Consider the following 23,416-nt stretch of genomic DNA (forward strand, 5'->3'; position numbering starts at 1 on the left):
CTGAAAAGTAGTCCAGGGTGTCTATCATCCCGGAAAAGTCATGAAGTCCCGGAATGAGAAAAAGGTCACGGAAGTCCTGAAAAAGTCACACAATTTGAGTGAAGGTCACAGATTTTTTTGATTTTCCAGCTATTTTTTTCCCCAAAACCTGGGCTTTTGAGAAGCTGTGGCATTCAATATTTTTTTATTCTCTCAGGTTTTATTCTTACTTTTTTTGCCCAAAGGAATGGATGGATGAGTAGCAACAGAAAAGAACAATACCAATATGTAGACAACCTACATTGGGACAGACATTATATGGGTGTAGCAAAAAAGCTAATTAGACTAGATAAACAAAAAACTTTCCTTTTTTTGCTTGTCCGGACCTTTCAACATCTGTATTATTCCCCCTAAAGTAGTGTTCTCACAATCGCGTGATAATTCCTAGAGGAGGAAGGGAGAAACTGTAATAGACCACATCAGTACGGAGTCCTCTTGGGAACAATATTGGTTATCCATAGAATGGACATGACCTTCCCTCCATATCATGGAGCAGGACTGTTGGATTTTTGGTGGGTACTCAAGCTGGAGTTTTCACTGGGTGGGGGCTCTGTAGTGAATTTATGTCCATTGTCCCAGGTCTTAGGCAGATGCGGAACCAGGGTGATGTGTTGGAGGGGGGGGCGATTTTTTACAGTGAAGGTTCCGTTAAGTGAGGAACAACCTAGTGTCCGCAGACGCCAAACATGCTTAAAATGCAAAAATTAATATATTTTCAAAAATTAATTAAAAAATTAATTAAAAATTGAAACTGAATTAAAATTTATATTAATACAAATTATATATTTTTTCCAATAAGAGCAACACATTTAAGAACTAATGAATTAGCTTTTTTTGACAATAAATTTGGACATTTGTGCCGACTACCCTCGCAAAAAACATCGTGCGTAAAAAAAGTTTGTTGGGCAGACTGAATAATCTGTTGTATTTATAAACATTTTAAGGCTTTTTTAGCCGCCTTGTAGTTGAGTGTTTAGAGAGTTAGCTTCTGACTTAGCAGGTCTGGGTTCGAATCCTGGCTCAGGCATGGATGTCTATTACCACCAACAAATTCCCTGGCCAGATCAAAGATATCTTGGGAATACGTGAGGATCATGTTAATTCTGATGTGCATTTCCAGCTGAAAAAAATTTATATTAGCAGTATCAAGTGCAATAGTACAAATAAATGAAAAGTTTGCAGAGGAAAATAGAGCAGAATATCGAAAGCATATGAAGAATTATTATTTTAAAATGCTCCCTAGAATCCTACTTCCTTCTCTTTTGCTTGATAAAAATTAAGGCTTACAGTTAACCAGACACTACAGTATACACAAATAAAAATACATCTGTATGTATTCGTTAAATATTTTTTTCCAGCTTTTCATGTCAAAGTAGGTACATACTTTGCTTATTAATGTATTTTTTTATCCCCGTGAAAGTATTGAACATTTCTCTCTGTGATGTTTTGATAACAATTACACAAAATAATATGAAGAAAGTAAGGATCTCAGTCAACCAGAGGAAACTAATTCTGAGCTACCTCGGTTACCAGAAACCTCGTTTAATAGAGACGATCCTTGAATATTTAAAGAAAAAAAATCAATACAAACCCTGACACACAAAAACAAAGCAGTTATGAATTAAGTATGTACTGCAGACATGCAATTATAGTCCCTTACCCGTAATGGGTCGCACTGTGCTTGTGAAAAATGTATGTGACCGCTCGAACTTTAAATGGCCATATGCTATCTGAAAAAAAAGCTGAACCTACGTGGCGCAGCTTTTCCCTCTCACATGCAGGTTCCATGATAAAGCGATTTCAGTTTCAGTGCAGCACAGGATAGTTTTATTATCTATTCAGATTTTGTATGCCACTGCTGAGGCCGACCAAATGAGTTTCATTAACATCAGTGAGGGACCCCCAGGTGGGCTCTCTGTGGTCTCAGTTTGTCTCGTTCGGTATCCCATTTATTTGCCGGCCGATTCATTAGGGGCCCTCAGTTGGCTTGGCTTGGCTTGTACTTTATTTATATCAACTGCGTACTTGCCACCCGGCCCTGGGCCTGACCAAAGGGAATTTTTTTCATCCATGAGGGACCCTCAGGTGAGCTTTCTGTGGTCTCTGCTCATTTCGCTCAGTACCTTGTTTAGTCTTTACTTTTGATCTGCTTGGCGTATGCACTGAAAAGCACTGTTGGGAACCATTGCTGGAAATAGAAGCGTCTACAGCTGAGCTCCTCTCACTTTAGCAACTTTTGGTGTTCATAAATACGCTTTAAAGACTTAGCGATTTGTTTAGGGAACATTAAACATTCTTCTTTCAATTATTCACGTTCCTGACAATTAATTTGTGTTTCTGTGAACGATTTTAGAAATTAAAAAAAAAATTTATAACACTCCAAACTTGTATCCTCTCATCTAATGGAAAGAAACGCTACAGTAAAAACACCAAGCTTTTGCCCACTGATGACATGTCTCTATTCACAAATAATACCTTTTAACCTCATTTGCGGCTTATAATTTTTCAAACAAGACAATGAAATCAAGAAAATTCATTAAAAATATCCAGCATTGTACACCCGATTTATGAAAACTTTTGCGTTAGAAACCCATATTCTTTGCCTTCAAATAAAGCATCTTATACCACTACATATAGAGATAGGCTCTGAATAATCCCTTCAGTAATCCAGTGTTTTTAGGTCGGTTTCCTTCGAGCGTAGAAGAGGAAAACATATTACAGTGCCTGTCTATGAGCAGAAGTTTATATTATTTGAATGGGCTTTTTCAATAAACTTGCAGTAGTTCGGCAATTTCGGTAACCCAGCACACCCTGGTGGGATATGTGCCAGATTAACGAGAATCTATTGTACTAATAATTCATATCTCTACTAGTTCCAGAAATATTCAGCTCCATCTGCGTTTTTTGTTTTGCTACTATTTCTTTAGTTTTCACCTCAGTATACTTTCTACAACGCTCAGATTTTGAACTTGCATGTCCCACCACTAAAGGCAGTGTGGTGTTTACAGGGTGGGGAGGCTTAGAGGACTATAGCAGAGGGCAGCAAGTTCAGAGGGATCAAGAAAATTAGAATGGGAGAAGGGTGGTGAAATTTGTATAATCCTCAATAAATCAACCTCTGCCCCAGTCAGCAAGTGACTAGGTCAGTGAATGACCAAAAGAGTAACCTAGAGAATTTGCAAGCACGTGAGTGAGCAAAAGAGTTTCTTAGAGTGTCAGTAAGCATGTGAATGACCAAATGAGTGACCCACAGAGCGAAAGACCAGTTCAGTGAGTGGCCTAGAGTCAACCGTCTTAAGTACGTCCTGGGCCCTCGGTGAAAGTGATTTTTCTGAGGTCTCCTTACCTGGCGAGACACATTTACTTTCAAAAATTTTAACCAGATATCATTTTCACGAAGCCTCCCCCCTCCCTGCACTTGAGGTTCCTACCCGTGTGGGGAGCATGCGTTAAGACAGCACTGCCTAGAGCATGTGCAAGTAACCAAACAGTGACTAAAACAGTGTCAAACACTTGAGTGATCAAAGCAGTGTGCAGGCATGTGAATGACTAAAAGAGTAAATTTAACGCATGTGTACTTGCAGGAGTATGGGGGAGGCACGTGGGTTATAGCACAGGGTGGTGAATTCGAAGAAGTAGTAGTCAAGAAAATTAGACTAGAATGGAAAAAGGGGGGGGCGCAAAATTCGTATAGCCCACAGGCGGGAAAACCGTAAATGCGCTGCTGACTGAAGAACATCAAAATTCTCCCAATCTTCAAACATAAATTTCTCATTTGTGAAAATAAAATACTGACGGAGGATGAAAACTTTAATTTGGAATCAACTTAGCTCGAGTTTTGGAATTACTAATCAGGAAATACAAAACATAAAAATCAAACACAAATACACAAAATACAGAATGGTAAATCGGGCTTATGCGAGTAGGAAGTCGGTAAAATATGTATTAAACTATAACATTGAAAATTTAAGTGCACAATATTAATTAAAAATTTTTTGTCCGAAAAGATTCCTCTCGCGGTTAAATTTAGTTCTGGCAGTATATCCGACGTCACACAATTAATTTCATATAGTGGATTCTGCTCATAATGTTCCTCAGGCCCAGGGGGGGGGGCATATTTCACCCTTTTATTTCCCTTCTGTCTCTCTCTCTCAACATTACAGGGGGAAACAAAATGCTGACCAAGCATCTTGTCGCTGCACTGCTCTCGCGACAGAACCTCGTCCTGCTTGATACGATTCATTTTCGTGATCCCATCTTTCACTAATATTCATTGATATTTCCCGTATAAGCTTAAAATGATTTTTAAGACGGTTTTTAAAAAAAGTGTTATGAGCATGATCCACTTGTAACGTTTAATCCAGGTACTTATTTATTCACACCTGAAAGGGCAGAGGCCTATATTTTCAGATATTATAGAGAGGGCTATGTTCAAAAGCCCACCTTGTGAAGGAGGGCTCTTGAGCTAGTTTTTTTTTTTTTGGGGGGGGGGCTCTTTGCTCAGATTTTTCATACTTTTAGACCCCACTATGGTGAATTTGTAAACTTAAAAATAAAAAAATAATTATGAGAAGCCCTGTTAGCCTCACCCTGTGAGGGCCCCCTGCAGTGGCGTATTTATGTGGGGCATAGCAGGCCATAGCCCAAGGCGGAAAGTCCAGAAGGGCTCAGATTTGAAGAATGATTGTCCAAGAAAATTGGGAGAAGGGTAGCAAAATTTGTATAACCCTCAATTAATCCACCTCTGCCTAGAGGCTAGGTCAGTGAGTGACCAAAAAGTGATCTAGAGAATTTACAAGCATGTAAATGACCAAAAGCATGATCTAGACCATGAGCAAACTTGTGAATAGGGCTGAAACTAGGGAAAGCAGGCGGCTCTGCTGCCCTGGGCACTGAACCAGATGGGGCACTGAATTCCCCCTTCAACTGCTTCTACATGCAAAGGGTGCGGCTTGCGCCGGGTGACAAATTGTGTAGTTGCAACCCTGCTTGTGAATGACAGAAACAGTGACCTATAGCTTGTGCAAGCTTTTGAATGACCTTAAGAATAACCTAGAGCATGTATAAATGATCAAAAGAGTAACCCAGCAAGGAACCATGTCAGCAAGCAATGAAAAAAGTGACCTAGAGCATGTGCAAGTATGTGAGTGACCAAAACAGCTATACAACCATGCGAGTGACCAGATCAGTGTGCAGGAATGTGAATGACTAAATTAGTGACTTAAAAAGTGTGTCAGCATGGGAGTGACCAAAAGTGTGACTTAGATCTTACTGACAATCACAGGTGTACTTGCAGGAGTGGAGGGAGACAAAGCGGGTTATTGCACAGGGTGGCAAATTCGAAGAAAGAGTAGTCAAGAAAATTGGGGAAGGTGGTAAAATTTGTGTAGTCCGCAAGCAGCAAAATCATAAATGCGCATCTGGGGCCCCTGTTAATGTCATTATCAGTGAATTCGCAAGCGAATGCAGCTTTATTCCCTGGGAAAACTCCAGATATGCTACAAAAGTTGTAGAATTTATTTTCTTCACCCACCTATTTTAAAACTTTGAAATTTTCACTTACCGAAACCTTTTTTTTCGAAGATCCAGCCATTTTTTGGTCCACGTCAAGCTTATATGTTTAAGGACTGCAGCCAAAAAAAAGAAAAGGCTGGAAACGGATGATTCATCTTATTCGATGGCTTGTGCTTTATTGTGTGTTACCAAGAAAACTGAAGGGTGTACGTTTGCCCCTCTCCCTCGCAAAAATTACACTTGTGCCCTTAGGCACTATGGATATGTATGGGTGAGTTGCACCGGAAAGGCATGTGACGGTCGAATCACATGGAATCCCTACAGAACCTAGGCTATTTTTTATCGGTAATACAACTGAACTGGCCTTCCTCCGGACATGGCTTCTTCATTCTTTTGACCTTACCAGCAGACACAGGGCCGTCATTTCAACTTTTTCCGGGGGGGGGGGACAAAACACATGTACTCAATGTATGTATACAGGTATATATATTTGTATATTTATATATACCATTTTTAGTGTATTTTCAAAAGCCAGGGGGGGGGGGCGTTGCCCCCTGCCCCCCCTAAATGACGGGCCTGCCAGCAGAAGAACAAGAAAGCTCAAGGTTAAACTTCTTCAAGTGCACAGATTTTAGCGAAAGAAAATTTTGAGAGGAAAAAAAGAAATTAATTTAAAAAATTATGGATTAATAAAGAAAAAAGTGAGATAACTGGAGTTGTTTGATTGAAGGCTCTTGGGAGGGGTGATCACCCCATCGCCTATTGTTTGAAGGCTCTTGGGGGGAGGGGGGTGATCGTCCCTGCCTGGATCCGCCCCATCCTTGTGGGGGCCAGGTGAAAGGGCACAAATTGTTTCTCCGCGAAGGAAGAAAAAAATTTTATTTTTATTTTTTTGATCGTGTCTATCTTTACCAACTAGCTATAGCGAACTACGAAATCGTACAGCATACGCATGTGACAGAACGAGGACATTCAAGAGAAGACTGACATCAGACTCGTTCGCCATTAATTGTGTTGCGACACAACAGGGCCGCAACTAGGGGGGAGGGTGAATGTGAGTCTAGTGCCCCGAGCGCATTTTGTCGAATGCAGAGCTCCCGTTTTTGTCCTATTTTTATTACTTTTTTAATGAAATCCTATCAACAAAATTTTATAATTGATTTTAATTGAGGAGAAAATGGTGGACATAGTGCCAAATAATACAAATGTAGTAAAGATTAAATATAGTATTAACGATTCTGCCAAAGCAGAAATCGTATTGCTTTTAACTTTATTTGTGGGGCGGGATGTATGTGGATCATTTGGTGGTTTAGTAATTTTTCATTTGCTTAGTTTGGGGGTTCTACAGTATAAGTATAGTAGTCACTAAAAACTTGTGCCTGGTTAAAAAATAATAATTTTGTATTTACTACATAATGGTCATGGACAGTAACATTCATCATTCAGAATTATGGTGCACATTTTGTGTATAGGTGAAACAACAGTTTGCATAACAAAGCAGTTGGGTAAATAGACCTATTCTAGGTTTTATGACTGATGATGCCCAATAGCATTCAATCGTCTTCTGTATATTTAGGGCATGCAGAGGTATAAACAATATTTACAATGCTCAAGTAAAGAGCTAGAAATGAAAGTAATTCATTTCTCAAAAAGATTGCACTACTTTACGGCACACCAAGTTTTTATATATTTTTTTTATTTGAACAAACAGCACAATGGACAAAACAGACAAAAAAATAAATAAACGAATGCTTATGGTCAACACTCTGGTCATATATTGCCCTACAGCAATTTCCAACCAGGGAAGTTGGGTGGGAAATGAAGGCACCATCTATCGGTGGTCGCCCTAGGCTCTGTAGGTACAGAACTTATTTCTGATGCTCTTGCCTGGATTCGAACCCGTGTAAATTGATGGTAACCTATGGTGGAAGAAGAGAATCTTACCACTGCGCCACAATGATTACACCGGCAAATCATTTTTAAAAGGGATGGACAATGCAGTAAAACCGTTTTGTCCAACTTCTGTAATTTACACATTTTGCACTATGCTTTTGGAAGTGGTATTAAAAGAGCGTCATCTGGAGTATTTTTTAAAATGAATAGATATTGCGGCGGCTCACCAAAGACTGTGGCCAACAGTCGCCAAGTGCGGGGACTGCGCGAGAGGATTTTTGTGACTCGACACAGACCGAAAGATAATGCTGATTCAACATGTTATGTTCTCGATGACACAATAAAAGTAGATAACCACAGTGGTGACCATGGCCCCCACATCCTGGAGCAGGGCCCCTAGGCTGGGATCTTTTGCGGGGGCCCCCCAACCAGATTTTCACGGGCCTCTTTATGATGAATTTATAGCGTGAAAAAGCAAAAAAATTGTGAAAATCGTCCCGGGCCCCAGGACTGGAGCCTTGTCAGCCCACCCGTTGTGGGGGCCCTGGTGGTGACCCCAACCGACCCAACCTTCTGATGACATAAAGATAAAGAATCTACTCAGCCGAAGCCCAATGCGTGCAGCACCGCCGATGCCATTAGGATCAGGGTAGGACCTTTTTGTGATCGCTCTATTTTGTTTGGTCAGGATAACAAATATTCATATTTTTATTTTTTCAATTATATAAATAGATTCGCATAATAGTCTGTATCCAAAAAAATGCCCAAAGATAACACTCCTAACCTTTCGCCACCTGACCCATCACTGGAAAACTTACAAATTTGTCGCGTTGCCTTGTAACTCCCGCCCATATGACAGCAAAATATAAAGTTATGGTTCATTCAAGTGGAAAGTTGTTTTTCAATATCTGCCATAACTAACGACGCTACCAAATACAATAACGTGATTGCGGTTATAGATCCAGAAACGCTCCCTTCCGTTTCAGATATTTTATTGAACCCACCCGAAACAAACAAGTATGAGACCCTTAAACAACGGATAATCGAAGAATTCTCTGATTCTAATACTTGTGAAGTACGCAAGTTGTTGTCTGAACTACAGTTGGGGGACAAAAGACCTTCACACCTATTAAGGGAAATGAGAGATTTAGCCGGCAAATCTGTAAGTGACGATTTTCTAAAAAAACTATGGTCCAACGTATGCCATCAGAAACACAGACCATCCTATCAGTTAGCTCCGAGAGCTTAGATACATTAGCGAAAATGGCTGATAAAATAATGGAAGTTAGTAAAGACACATACAACAACAGCATCTATGCCATGGGGAGAGCGGAACGCACAGGGACTCCGCAGCTACTTGTCAACAACGTTGAACCCGATAATCCCTCCCCTCTGACAGAAATAAGTGCCATGAGAGCGGAGATAGCTTCTCTTAGCAAAAAACTCAACCGCTTGTCTAGAGAGAGAGAGAAACAAACTATACTAGACGGAGGTTCAGATCTCCTTATCGTCGATTCACTCCCTCACCACAAACAACTGGCTTTTGCTATTACTATGCTCGATTCTGCAACAACGCCTTCAGATGTCAACAACCGTGCACTTTTCAAACCAACGAACAGAGAAACTAAACACGGCCATCGACTATAATATATATCGGCGACGTCAACACTGATGGCCGTGAAAACTTGTCGCCTTTATGTGTTTGATAAAAGATCCCATTTGAGATTTTTAATTGATTCAGGATCTGACGTTTCTTGCATTCCACTCACAAAACATTACACAAAAATAGTTCCCCATTCTTTTGAATTGTTTGCTGCCAATAACTCTGAGATACACACTTACGGCACCAAAGTTCTCAATGTTGACTTTGGATTAAGACGTTGTTTTGAGTGGAAGTTTCTCATTACAAGCGTACCAATATCGATCATAGGCGCAGATTTTCTTCTCAACTTTGGACTTTTAATTGATCTCAAACACTGCAGATTAACGGACAGTGTCACGAAACTTTCACAAATTGGAAAAATTGAATATAACTCTGAAAACTATTCCATTAAGGTAATATCCGAAACTTCGGAATATCACAAAATCTTGGCAGAATTTCCTGAACTGACAAAAGTGTCGCACAAAGTGAAGCCTGTTCAGCATAACACTGTACATTACATCGAAACCACCGGCCCGCCTATACATAGCAAACCCAGGCGATTAAATCCCAAGTTCTATGATGCTGTTAAGGAGGAATTCCAATTTATAATGAATCAAGGAATATGTAGACCTTCTAAATCGCCCTGGTCATCACCATTACATGTCGTGTCAAAAAGTTCAGGCAGTATTCGTCCAGTGGGTGACTACCGCAAACTCAATGCCTGCACGGTCCCAGATAGGTACCCCATTCCTCACATTCAGGACTTTTCAAATGCATTACACGGCGAAAGTTATTTTTCAAAACTTGACATTGTGCGGGCGTACTTTCACATTCCAAAAACAGCTGTTTGCACACCTTTCGGCTTATTTGAATTTCCTTACCTCAATTTTGGCTTGTGTAATGCTGCCCAATCTTTGCAACGATTTATGAATGAGTTTCTTGGTGATCTGAAATTTTGTTATGTCTATTTAGATGACATTTTGATTTTCAGTGAACGCACTGTTTGCAACGGCTCAATAACTATGGCCTCACAATTAATGTTTCCAAATGTGTCTTCGGTGTTGCGGAGATATCATTCTTAGGCCACTCCATTTCCAAACAAGGCACCAAACCCTTGCCAGAAAAAGTTGAGCCGATTCTCAATTATCCAAGACCAAGAACAATTAAAGAACTACGACTTTTCCTTGGACTACTCAATTTTTTTCACACATTTTTACCACACGCAGCACATACACAAACTACACTGAATAATTATTTGAAAGGGTAAAAAAAAAACGACAACAGAGAAATTGCTTGGACTGACATAGCAAATAAGGAATTTCAAAATTCCAAAACACTGTTGTCCAACGCAACCCTTTTAGCACATCCGAAACCCAATGCCAAACTCGTACTTCAGGTAGATGCATCCAATTTTGCCATTGGCAGCGCACTGTTTCAGGGGGTTGACAACAAGCTTCAGCCTCTTGCATTCTTTTCTAGGAAATTATCTCCAGCGAAATGCAACTACAGTGCGTACGACCGTTAATTGCTGGCTGCATATGCTTCTATAAAGCAGTTTCGGCATATGTTAGAAGCTAGGGACTTTTCTTTACTCACGGACCATAGACCATTGACATATGCCTTCAAGCAAAAATTAGACAAGGCTTCTCCTCGTCAGTGCAGACAATTAGATTTTATTGCCCAATTCATTACTGACATACACTATATAAAAGGTAGCGAAAACATACCCGCGGATGCACTTTCCCGCATAGCATCAATTTCAATGCCCAATCCTATTGACTATAACGAAATTTCAAAAGCACAAGAACTCGTCAAAACTTTAACTGATGTTTTACAAAATCCATGAGAAATACAGCTAAAAAAAGTGACATTGCCAGACTCAAATACTTCACTATTTTGTGATCTCTCCACTGGCACAGCTAGACCATACATACCAGAAAGTTTCGTAAGCAGATTTTCGAGACCATTCATAATATTTCCTATCCAGGAATTAAAGCTACAACTAAATTGATTCGGACTCGCTTCATTTGGTCTTCATTAAATAAAGATTGTAATAACTGGTCCAGACAATGTATACCTTGTCAAAAGTCCAAAATAACACGACATACGAAAACCCCATTAGGTTTATTTCCTGACCAAACTGAGCGATTTGATCACATCCATCTTGATATCATTGGTCCCCTTCCTCCTTCTGGTGGCAATGCCTATTGTCTAACTATGATCAACAGGTTCACACATTGGCCGGAGGCGCTCCCGATTCCAGACATCAATGCCGAGACTGTAGCTCGCACATTCTACTCAACATGGATATCTCGCTTTGGGGTGCCATCCAAGATTACAACAGATCAAGGCCGTCAATTTGAGAGCTCCCTCTTCCTAGCACTGGCAAGAGTACTAGGAATCAAACGAATACGGTCCTCACCATATCACCCGCAAGCAAATGGCCTCGTAGAGGAGCTACACAGACCACTCAAAGCTGCCATCAAAGCATATAACACAGAACACTGGTGTACTGCTTTGCCCACTATATTACTCGGTTTCCGTAGCGTCTTCAAAGAAGATCTGAAAGCTACTACCGCGGAATTGGTATACGGCACTAGTCTCAGACTTCCTGGAGAAATATTCGATCCCACTCTGAGGGAAATATCATCAAAAGAACTTGAGATTATCAAAGAACATTTTTCAAAATTACGACCGTGACTAACATGTTGTCATGGACCACAAAGTATTTTCGTCCACCCTCATCTAAAGGACTGCTCACACGTATTCATTCGGCACGATGGAGTGCGAAAGCCGCTTCAAGCTCCATATGCCGGACCGTTTCAAGTGATCCAACGACGTGAAAAGACATTCGACATCGATGTCTGTGGAAAAAAAACGATCAGTTTCTCTGGACAGACTCAAATCTGCCTTCCTGGCTTCAGACGTGAACTATTCCAGTCCGTCACCAACAAGAATTGCCTTGCCTACACCTCCCGTTCCTCAGACAATAAAAACACGTTCCGGACGAACTGTCCATTTCCCGGACCATTTCGAACCGTAAGTTTGCTACTGGAGGGGTAGTGTGCAGCGGCTCACCAAAGACTGTGGCCAACAGTCGCCAAATGCGGGGACTGCGCGAGAGGATTTTTGTGACTCGACACAGACCGAAAGATAATGCTGATTCAACATGTTATGTTCTCGATGACACAATAAAAGTAGATAACCACAATATGATAAATAACAAAACGCTTACTTTTATGCAGATTAAAGTGTTTTATATTTCAAATTATTACTGAGAAAAAATATATATTTTGATACTTTAAATTTTCTGATCTGCCCTAATTTTTATTTGACATTAAAAGTTCTCATGCAGGATCTGTTAATACAAATTAAACTCATTTATTCTCACCTAAAAATTTCTTAGCTCAGGTTGTATATATCCAGAGCTTTAAAGAGTATTTTCAATTGAAGCAGAGCTGGCAGGACTTCATACCCAAAGTATTGTTTTGTACATTTAGATACAGCTTCAATTGGAAAACCATTATACAGGGTGGGCAGAAAGTCTGTAGAAACTTTAAAAATGAATAAAAACCGGAAAAATAACCAAATAAAAAATTGATTTGCAGGGTTAGCTTCGCTAGGTCACAGGAATTTTTTTAAGACCGGAAAAAAATAACTAAAAAAAACAGCCAATAAGTGCCGCTTGTACGAGCGACTTCGGTGGGATGCAAATGTAACCTGGTGAAGAAGAAGAAACCGCATGCAAATCTGCATCACAGTGAATAATAGGCACTTTAGTAATACTCAGGGCTCCCACTCGTCCTACTTTTCCTACTTTTTGGTAAAATGTCCTACTTTTCCTACTTTTTGGTAAAATGTCCTACTTTTCCTACTTTTTGGTAAAATATCCTACTTTTCCTACTTTTTTTTACCAAATCCTATGGACAAAATTTGTGTAATTGATTTTAATTGAACAGGAAATCATTGATATATTGCCAAATATTACAAATGTTGAAGAATGCAATTAATGATTCTGCCAAGGCGGAAATTTTATCATTTTTAAGGTTATTTGGGGGGGGGGGGGGGTTATGTGGACCATTTGGTTGATTAATTTTTCATGTGTTTAGTTTGAGGGTTCAACAAGTATAGTAGCCATTAAAAGCTTCTGTCTGGATGGAAAAATAATTTTATATTTATTACTTCATGATCTTGGACAGTAACTAACATTCATCATTCAAAATTACGGTGCAAATAGGTGAAACAACAGTTTGCATTTCAAAGCAGTTGGATACATAGGCCTATTCTAGGTTTGGTGATTCTAATGCTACCCAATTGCATTCAGTTGTCTTCTGTATTTTTAAGGCATGAAGAGGCATAAACAATATTTACAATGCTCAGCAAAGAGCTTGAAATGGAAGTGCAATTTGCATTTGTCAAAAATGATTACACTGGCATTGAACAGTAAAATGTGAACAAATCCCTTTAAAAAATGATGGACAACGCAGTAAAACAGGTTCACCTTGCCTTATTTACATCGGATCTTGCAATCTACGTATTTTGCACTGTGCTTTTGAAAGTGGTCTCGAAGGAGCGTCATTCTTAAAAAACTTAAGTCTTCAAAATTTGCTGTGCCTTGTCGAAGAGAGTTGACAAGCTCTGCACTTTGGAAGACTCCAAAAAAAGAATGTAATATATATGAGGAGAGACAGCAAAGAATTATCTGTGGTTGCTAGTACACTGTTTTGGCCAAAAATTGGTTTTGTAGCCAAGTCATTTATCATTGCTTTGGCTTGAGTCAATCTTATAGGAAACTGAAATAGTGCTATGAAAAAAAAGTTAATTCAAAATTAATTTTTTTTTTTGCAAAAAAAAATTTTATTTTAGGGATTTTTTTCCATTATGCTATGATTATGTTGTCTAAGGGGGTTGTCCCAGAGCTGCTCTCAGCGTCTGGGGCTGATACTCGAGATACCAATTAATACCCCTCAATTATTCAATCCTGTCCTCAGGTCGGAGTAAATTATTATTTATTTACAGCTATAACAAATAATGTATATATGAGGATGTATTTAAATTACATGCCGATAAATTAGTACATTTGTTTTATGCTACTACTCCTTGAGCGAGAGAGGAATGGAGAAAGCAATAGGTCAAGACTTACCCCAGACTTTCGTCATCTTCCGCTTCTTCCACTTTCCTCCAAAAAACCCCGGACCACCACCTCTGATCAAGACCTAGTTCCTTCTCTCTCTTTCAACCACCTTCTCTCTTCCAATTTCCTCCTGTTTCCCTCTCATTGGTTCCGTCTCCTAAACGCCACACCCCCTCCCCTTTGGGTCCCAGACTAGAATCCCTTACTGGAATCTCGCTGCTGCCCCGATGTCTACATACCAATGATAAATCCATCTGCCACTCCTTCTCAAGGTACCACTGCCCAAAAGGGCAGGGTCAATTCTGAGAATCTGCAAAAGGCGTTGGAGGTAACACCTGTGCATATAGGTGCCTCACCTATTTCTATACACGATACCTGAATAAAAGTCCAACCCAGTTCCCAGACTGTCTGGCGTCGTAAATAAAATTATATTCTAAAAGGCTTCATTAAAATTTAACTACAAATTAATGTAACAAGTTAGCGAGTAGCTTGTTACATTTCTCCCCCCTTAGAAAAGAACCTGCAGAGAAACGAGCAGGTTCGGGAAAAAAAAAAACAAAAAAAAAAACGCGGCCGTCTTTCTATCCTTGTCCAAACCAAAACTAGGCAAAGTCCTATAATAGGTCAATCCAATCTCCTCCTCTTTTCACACAGCATCAGTTGACCGCTCCTCCCTTGGACTTGCGATAAGTAGTAAATGCCAATCAAAGAAGAGGTATTTCCGTATGTGCTTTCTCCCTTCCCCTCTCTTTGTTACAGAACAATGAACCACAGCACCTTGTGGATGCTTATCACTACACAAAATTATACATGTTTATCAAAGAACATTTCGAACACCAATTAACATATTCAACCATAAAAGAAGGAAAACAATCTGCACAAGAAATTGCTTGATACCTAATTAACCTATCTCTGCAAAGATAGAATGTATCTGTAGCTATAAAATCAATCTGCGTCAGTGCAAAACGTTCTGCTGAAATCAATATTACATCCGAACATAAAAATCAAAATTTTAACTTTGTTCTTCAAATATCGCAGAGTCACTAATATCACATGAGTTTTCAAAGAGAAAATAATTATATAATTGTAATGAGAGATAATAAAATATATGACGATAGTTATTCACAAAGCTGAAAAAAAAACACACACACACACACATAAACCAAATAGCACTCTAATTCTTATAGATGCATGAAGAAATATCCAAATTGTATCGAAAAGTTCTCTACAATCGATCAGTTCATCTTCACCTGAGTTTTACCAACGATAATAGACAGCATCGCTTGCTGTCTACGATGACACTACGATCACACTACTCGCGATCCACAACTATGCATCTGTTGATGCCCTGATGAGATGAATCCACTCCTAAGACACAGCTTTCCAACCGCAGTACGAAAACTATAGCAGGGTTGTTTTTCACGCACGTAACTAAATGTCTATTATGTAATTTCACATAAGTAGAATTAGTCTAGTGAATGTAGAGAAAGCTACTCTACTTAGTGTGGCGGGACCTCCCCACGTTTCAGTTGGCAGTCAATCAGCTACCGTCTAGGTAGGGGCAAGTGTTCCTTGAAATTCGGTAAAATGTATAATAGGCACAAGAACCGCTAAGCTACGTGGTAGTTCTTTCCCTCAATAACATATAGCTTATTGGGTTCCTGAATTTTACCAGTCACGGGTTGCGTCGAGGTATGTAGCACTTTCTGACATATCGGATCGTTATACCTCGAGTCGAGCGGTAAACTTTACGAGCACAACATTGAGCCAGTACCGGTTTCGGAGCTGTGAAGACGATTAGTGCAGAGATGTGAAACCATGATAGTTCAGGTGATCTCATCGTAAACGAGTTTGTCTTTGATTTCGGCATGGAGAATTCTACATTCAGACATGCAGGTTCACTTTGAATCAGCGAAATGAATAAAAAGGGTAAAGTCTTACAACTAATTGCCATCACCACTCTCTCTCAGCTCATTACAATATTATTACTTTTTTTTTTTTTTTTTTTTTTTGAGAATAAATATTTTGATATGCACAGCAAAATTGTTATCGAGGACAAAACAAAAATTCACATGAAAAGTTAAATGAGCTTATATTCTAAAATTGCTATTGCACTATAAATACGATCAATTGCGGTCTAACCTTGTTTTCTCGGTTCCATTTATGTTTAGTGGTTGTCTGATCCATGAGAAAAACCATTCTGACCATCCCTGGTCAGAATCTGGGCTCAAGGTCCCTTGAATGAAATTGGGAGACGAATGAGCAGAACTACTACTTGAAGCAAGGCCAGCTGTCTCGTTATATTTTGATGTCCCTGTGGTACGCATTGTTCTAACCTGAACCGCCGTTTTTGCTCGCCCTGTTTCATCTCTATCTCTTAGATTATACGTATGAGTAGAGCTTGGCGGGAGAGGAGTTACTGGACGTGTTTGATTAGGGTAGGTTGTGGGTATAATGGGAGATATCGGATCCCCCTCATCTTCTGAAACAGTTTCAAGATCAAATTGTCTCCTAACTTCAGGCTGTAGGTATTCAAAAGGCAGGGATGCAAGTAGCTGTAGTTGGTCGTCACCAGTGTCTTCTAGGATATTACTATCGGAATCATCCCCTTCATTTTTTTACATAGCAGTAAAACAGGTTCACCTTGCCTTATTTACATCGGATCTTGCAATCTACGTATTTTGCACTGTGCTTTTGAAAGTGGTCTCGAAGGAGCGTCATTCTTAAAAAACTTAAGTCTTCAAAATTTGCTGTGCCTTGTCGAAGAGAGTTGACAAGCTCTGCACTTTGGAAGACTCCAAAAAAAGAATGTAATATATATGAGGAGAGACAGCAAAGAATTATCTGTGGTTGCTAGTACACTGTTTTGGCCAAAAATTGGTTTTGTAGCCAAGTCATTTATCATTGCTTTGGCTTGAGTCAATCTTATAGGAAACTGAAATAGTGCTATGAAAAAAAAGTTAATTCAAAATTAATTTTTTTTTTTTGCAAAAAAAAATTTTATTTTAGGGATTTTTTTCCATTATGCTATGATTATGTTGTCTAAGGGGGTTACCCTCCCCATCCTACTTTTTATTCCTGCGCTTTCCTACTTTTTCTCATTTTTTGATTGGGAGCCCTGAATACTGAAAAAGCAGACATTCACTGTGACGCAGATTTGCATACGGTTTCTTCCCCAGGTTACATTTGCATGCATGTGGTGTTCTTTTTCTTCCGATAAATTTCAACTGAATCCCCTTTTAACGTTTGCAGCTTTGCTTTAATTTTAAATGCAGAGCTGCCTTTTCGAAACGCTAGTGTGTTTGCGTTTGATTTTAGACCATGCATTCTTTGACAGTTGCTTGCATTTGTGTGTACAGTCACCTCTTAAAGGTTTTCCAATGTTTTCTGAATCATTCTGTATACGTATGTTTAGTTGCACCTTTATAAAATGGATACCGGTCTAAAATGGAAAATAATTTCAGTTCCTTTGACATTCCGTCTTATATAGGTTGCACTGTATAAACAAATAAACATTCTGAAGCATTGTGTGCCGCAATAATTAACTTTTAATCAAATTTTAAGCATTTCAAAATGTGTTTACGATTATTAATGAAATATAATTAAGCAAAAGTTTTAAAATGATATTCAATTAGTTTTTGATTAATGAAATAGAGATTAAATGAAATCAATTAATAAAACAAATGATTCACAAATATAAAATACTAGATTATCGTAATATGAAATATGTGAAAGGCCACAAACACACAAAAATAAATTGGACTTACCAAGGGTACTGCCCATCTCCAGCAGTGGCCAAGGAATGGCCAACAGGCACTAAATACTACATTTTCAATATTTTGAATGGGTCTCCTGCTTAAGGATTATGAGCACCCCCAGTAAACTACTTATACGTGATCCTAGGGTTTCCAAATTCCCGACATTTTGGAGCCATCAGGAACGAGAAATCTTATTTCCCAAGAATTCCTGGAATCACTTATTTACATTGTAACCCCATTTATACGATTCTAGTTTATGATAATTTCTCATTTTTACTACGTTCATGTGTTTGGTCTTGATTATTTTTTATAATTTTTAATTTTAAAATATTATATATATATATATATTTATTTATTTATTTATTTATTTATGCTCAGCATAACTTCTATTGCACGACGTTTTCACTTTGACCCCATCTCAAATTATTGGAAAAGTATCATTTCTCTCAATATTTTTTATTTTTTTTACTTTTTTCTGTAGGCAGCATAGTTGGGTAACTGGAATCATGTTTTATAGATATCGTAGTCGCAAAATCGTGAATATTAGGCTATTTGTCAACAGACCATAAAACACATAGGCTTTCAGTAGGCTGACGACCACTTTGAAATAAGCACCAAAATGATTTGTTCATTGCTTGTCTCTGATCATTCTTGAAATATGTTGAGCACTCAGCAGGAAAATTTTAATTTTTGTATAGGTGACCATGTTAATTTCTTCTCAGTTATCACCAATTGATATAGGTTTGGTTGCTCTTCTTGGCATTCGAAATGATTCCTGAACCTTATTTTGTATCTTCTGATGAAGATTACATGAAAATATAAAGCTTAATTATGACAATAAATTTAAGGGAAAATATTTATTGGTCCTCGTAGGAGGCCTGTGTGCACGAGATAGTTTAAAAATATTTGGGACAGTGAAAACTTAATCACATATCAAAAAATAATTGTCTGTTTTATACACAAATCTGCAATCTCCGAACAAACTTAAAATTTTTACATACATCAACCTTTACATGAAATCATGCTATTTTTTGTTAACCTTCTAAACAGTGAAGACTCATATATGAGTTCGAAGACAACTACCGTCATTTCAGCTCGAACTCATAAATGCGTTCGCCAGGAACCAGTTCCTTCCCCCATCTCATTGTACGGTTAGTGACAGGTACACCGTGTCGTCAAACTGCCCCTTCCTGCAACAATGCAGTCCTCTCCTCCCCAAACTTATCAATGTTTGAAAAGAAGAATAGCTTATTGAGAAAAGAAGGATTACTTGGGTTGAAAAGGCACAAATACCCACGTTGTAGTTTAAAAAAAGAAAGAAAGAAAAGGAAAGTTTTTACCAGTAAATTAGAGATTGTTAATTTATTTGACAAAAATATTTATTATTCGTATCTGAGTATTCGTTTGAATATATATTCAAACCTATGAAATTTAACCACTGTTCTGAGGTTTATTCCAAATCCAATAATTCATTCATCATCCACACAGAAAACTACAGCTTGTACTAAGAGAACTAGTTCTTTCTCCAGTTATTACTAATTATATTTGAGCTAATTCACTCGTTAGTAGCTTGGTTAGGGCAGCGGTTCTCAACCGGTGCTCCGTATGCATTTTCCAGGGCTCTGCGACCGGTCGAGGAAAATGAAATGAATAAACAAAATATGATAAATCAATTAAAATGAAAGGCCCACGGGGCTCCGTGAGTGAAAAAAAATTTAAGAACCGCTGGGTTAGGGTATCTTCGTGTATATTTTTTAACGAATGTTCTATATACCATTTGTTTTATGTACTATGATTTTTGTGTAATTTAATGTTCTACTGAAATTGTCACCAAATTATTGAAGCATCTCATGGAAAAAAAGTCTCCAGCGTGGCTTCGTTAACCTCTTGGGCAGGCCTGTCATTTGGGGCGTTGGGGGGGGGGGGCGTTGCCCCTCCCGGCTTTTAAAAATACACTAAAAATGGTATATATTTATATACACACACACACACACACATTGAGTACATATGCTTTGCCCCCCGTCGTCGTCGTTCTCGTTGGTACGTTGCGTCGTTTTAAAAGCCGTCCGTTGAACAACGTTTTAAAGGGGTTTCGATCTTTTTTGCTTTGAATTAATTATTATCCACTCTATAATATAAAATCCCAAACTCGAAAAGGGCCCATTTCTAAGCAACAGAAATTAGTGACGATTTTATGTAATGAGAATCTGTTACGTTTTTGGGTTACGGAAGTCGGTTACAATTTCGGTTCAAGTTTTCATTTAACTCTTGCATATTGGGACCAACTCTTGCATATCCCCAATCGGGACTAAGTTATGTGTAAGTACCGAGAGGCTCCTACTTCCTACAGTAGGGGCCCCTAGGATGGGAGAGATAGCAGGCCCCAAACCAGCTTTTTCACGGCCCCCTCTGTGGTTAATTTTAGAGTGAAAAATCAAAAAGTGATAAGAATCGTTCCAGCCCCTGTCAGCCCTGCCCTTGTGGGGGTCATGCCGACATTGTATAATATACATAAATTACTGGTGCTCCCAACACACGAAATCTTGGTACCTGGGGGTGGCATTGCACATATATCTTCATGGGGAAGTTAAAAAGTTTAATTTCCAGAGGCCCTCGATGGACCTCATTGTTTTCTTGCTGCTTTAAAACTGAAAAATTTCCGATAGCGGAAGCCCAAGATATTTCCAGTCAAGCCCCCCCCCCCCACCCCATAAAAATCTGCGAATTCGGTCCAGAGTGATTGCGTGGGGCGCTGGATTTTATTCGTTGGTAAAATGAATACAAATGAAAATTTGCCATGGCCCTCACAGGGGTATACCCGATAAGCTTCCAAGTCGGGGACCCCATTTCATTTTGGGGGGCCCTGGATGAATCTTATTCTTTTCTGGGTCCGGCGTATTTTGTTGGGGGCGATGGGTTTTATTCGTTGGTAAAATGAATACAAATGAAAATATTTCATAGCACTCGCAGCGGGGGATGACCGACAAGCTTCCAGGTCGGGGGCCCCATGTGGAAATTGACAGGATTAATTTTGGGGGGGCCATGGATGAATATCATTTTTTTCCGTGGAATTTTGCAACAGCAGAAGCCCGAGATGAATCCAGTCTGGGTCCCTCACTAAAATTCATCGAATTGGAGTCTGGGGACCCTCATGGAGAAGTTTTGTGGGGTTAAGAGAAGGGAAGGAGGGATTGGCCGCCAAAAGCGGCAGGGGGGGGGGGGGCAGAGCCCCCCTAGTATTAAGATATTCTTATACAGAGTGCATGTCATTTTACTTGCGAACCAGTAAATCCAGACTTGTAAATACAGCAAAATAACAAGTGCTTGAGTTTAAAAAAATCTCATCTCTGTTGCACTTTCAATTGTCTATTGTGTGCTAATACTACAGCTGTTTTATCGGACTTCTTAAAACCGGCTATTCTTCTAGTACCCACAGTAGGTACAACAGATAAGTGTGCACAAAATGACCATGGTGCAACAAAAATAAATCCAAAATGAAGGAGAGAGAGAGAACTAGTGAACGCTTTTTCTCAGAAAAGGAACCTGTATTGTATCAAATAAATGCCGAGGAAAGTTGGCAAACCCCTTTTTTTTGTCAAAATGGTTGATGCAAAGATGGAATGTCCTGTTTTTTCTCATTTATTGTGATGTTACTAATAGTTTTCTTTGTAAAGATTCGTGATCCCCAAAAAAAGTTGAGGAATGTAAACTTCCTGGAAAAGGTGCAGAAATCTCTCTTGTGATAAGATTATCTGCCTTAGGCGGTGATAAACTTGGAAGTCTGGGGGGCACGGTCAGTATTGCTGTGGGAGCAAGGTGATGATGATATCTATACACATATACATTAGACTAGTCGACTTAACCTTTGACGTTGGTGGGGGGGGGGGGGGGTGGCGCAGTGCACCTCATGCCACTTCCCCGTATCTCCACCCATGTGATCTGCTACTTTTTGAATTCGAATTCAGTCATTTCCTTGGATTCCATGCCATTTTTCACAAAAATAAAAAATACCAAACTATTACTCTATTCTCGAGTAAAATGACTTCCTCTCATTCAGTTTTTCGCTCGATATAATCAGATAACTCAATTTTTTTTTAAATAAAGTATTCCAACATTGACTATTGTTCATTTTTGGCATATTTCTGGAAATTTTTAAATGCATATTTTTACACTATAAATGTGTTTTTTATTTTTAGCATATTTTTCATTTCTGACTTATTTCTGAATTCCGAAATGGACAATTTTTCTTTTTTTCCTGGGTGTATTTCCTCTTCAGGGAAATTTCCCCACTTTAAATACATATATAAATAAATAAATATATATATTTTAATTATATGTATATTTTTCAATACTCTTCCCCCCCCCCCCACATATTCTGAGCCTTTAGGGCAGGCATATTAACGCATTTTTAAGGCACATATTTTTATATTTTATGCATATTTCGGCATTATAATATGAGTATTTTTGCTTCTTTTTTTGATTTGTTGGAACATTCCAATTCATTTTTTATCTCTTTCAAATGCATATATAATTTTTTTTTCAATTTTGCGTGCATTTTTCATTTTTGATGCCATAATTCGGGATTATTCAACGATGGTTTCAATTTTTCGCATATATACATCCTTCCCAAAAAAATTAGAACACCCAGAAATTTACGAGAGCAGTTCATGAAATATTCAAGTTGGAAAGCGCAGTTCAAGGTTGTAGCACAAGTACAGTTTAATTTGCATGTTCCTTTTCTATCATGATCATATCATATGAGCTTTCATATCTTGAGCATATCGGTGGCAAAAAGTTTTCATAAAGTAGATTAAATGCGTCGTAAAATACCAAATTAATTTTTTTCCTCTTTGTTTCAAAAAATTGGAACACTCCGAATGCTGTTTGAGAAAATTAGAACATTTGGCTTAAAACCTATTACTGTATTACATGAATTTTTTCATGCAAATTTACATCAACTTGATCGAATAAGTGTTTCATGTCTTTCCTCATTATGTATGCAAACCTACAAGCATTCAATGTTCGCAATACGGGTAGAAAAACGGGAAATTTCTGAAAAACGCAGAAAATTACAATTGTATTTGCTAGGACTGTGGGGGGGGGGGGGGAGACGCGTGCTGATATCGTACGAATACATTGTACTGTGGCCATCTTTGGTCTTGGCCATGGATTTTATGCATCAAGACATTCAATTTATGAGTGTCCGGCACAGACCCGAATCGGGCCTCATCTATAAATCCCATCTTCACTATCGGCTCCCTGATAGCGGTTTGCAATTGATCAGTTTTTATTAATTTATTTATTTTAGCTCGAGTCCGCAATCTCTTGATAAGACTAGTATCAGGTACAATCATCAGATATCATGAAACCATCGAAATATCGATGAGGTTTGATACACATTGGCGAATTCTTGATACTATCTGCGTTTTTCATCTT

General features: G+C 38.8%; 1 protein-coding gene across 18 annotated transcripts in view; it reads left to right on the forward strand.

Annotated features, from left to right (window-relative positions):
* Positions 1 to 23,416, forward strand: part of LOC149080316 (palmitoyltransferase ZDHHC16-like) — a 210,098-nt gene that overhangs the window by 141,759 nt on the left and 44,923 nt on the right. The window lies entirely within an intron of this gene.

Source organism: Pholcus phalangioides, unplaced genomic scaffold (genome assembly GCF_987345545.1).
Source record: "Pholcus phalangioides strain wild (caught in Gottingen) unplaced genomic scaffold, Ppha-v1.0 ptg000011l_1, whole genome shotgun sequence".
NCBI lineage: Eukaryota > Metazoa > Arthropoda > Arachnida > Araneae > Pholcidae > Pholcus > Pholcus phalangioides.